Below are 866 nucleotides of genomic sequence, written 5' to 3'. Positions count from 1 at the left end.
GTCCCCTATCCTCCCCACCCTCACCCATATCTTTTCCTTGTCAGTGTTTTCCTGGCTCTTTATCTTTATCTTTCTATCTGGACTTCAGGATCCTCTTGTCTGTCTCCAGAGAAAAAAATATTTGCTACTATTTTTATTGGAATACCATCGAATTGTTAAATGAACCAGAGAAGACAGATATCCAGGTGATACCGAGGCATCTTATGTAAGGAGTACCTTTCCATTTGTTCAAGTCTGATTTTGCATCTTTAAGGAGTCGTGTCATAATTTTCTCAATGCAGATTCTGCGTATTTCTTGTTTATTTCTAAGTAGTTTTTTTGTTTTTGTTTTTTTTTGGTTGCAACTGGGTTTTCTCCTCCGTTATTTAACTGGTTGTGATTTGTGTATGTGAAGTCTCATGTTTTTGCATGTTGATGCTATAGTCTGATGGCTTGCTGAATTCTTTTGTTACATGAGTTTGTTTTAGCACTAATTTGCTAGGGTTCTGCAGGTGGATTGCAAGGAGTGTTGTACTTCATTTTTCCCCATTCCATCCCTCTGCTTTCTCTTGTCTAACTCCGTGGCCTAATGCCCCCAGGACAATGTGAAATGGTGGTGGATGTAACACAGCCCTGTCTTACTCTTGACCTTAGTGGGAACGCATTTAGTGTTTTCTTATTAAGTAAGATGATGGTTTTAGGATTCAGGTCTATATATACCTTCTATATATGGAAGGTATAAATAGGCATTTTTAGGGAAGTGTACTTCAATTCTTACTTCTCAAGACATACGCTCCTCTATCCGTCATCTATCATCAACCATCAGTCCAGCTATCATCTATCTATCTATCTATCTATCTATCTATCTATCTATCTATCTATCTATC

Source organism: Mirounga leonina, unplaced genomic scaffold (genome assembly GCF_011800145.1).
Source record: "Mirounga leonina isolate KUSES-001 unplaced genomic scaffold, KU_Mleo_1.0 Mir_82, whole genome shotgun sequence".
NCBI lineage: Eukaryota > Metazoa > Chordata > Mammalia > Carnivora > Phocidae > Mirounga > Mirounga leonina.
This window is presented reverse-complemented; position numbering follows the sequence as displayed.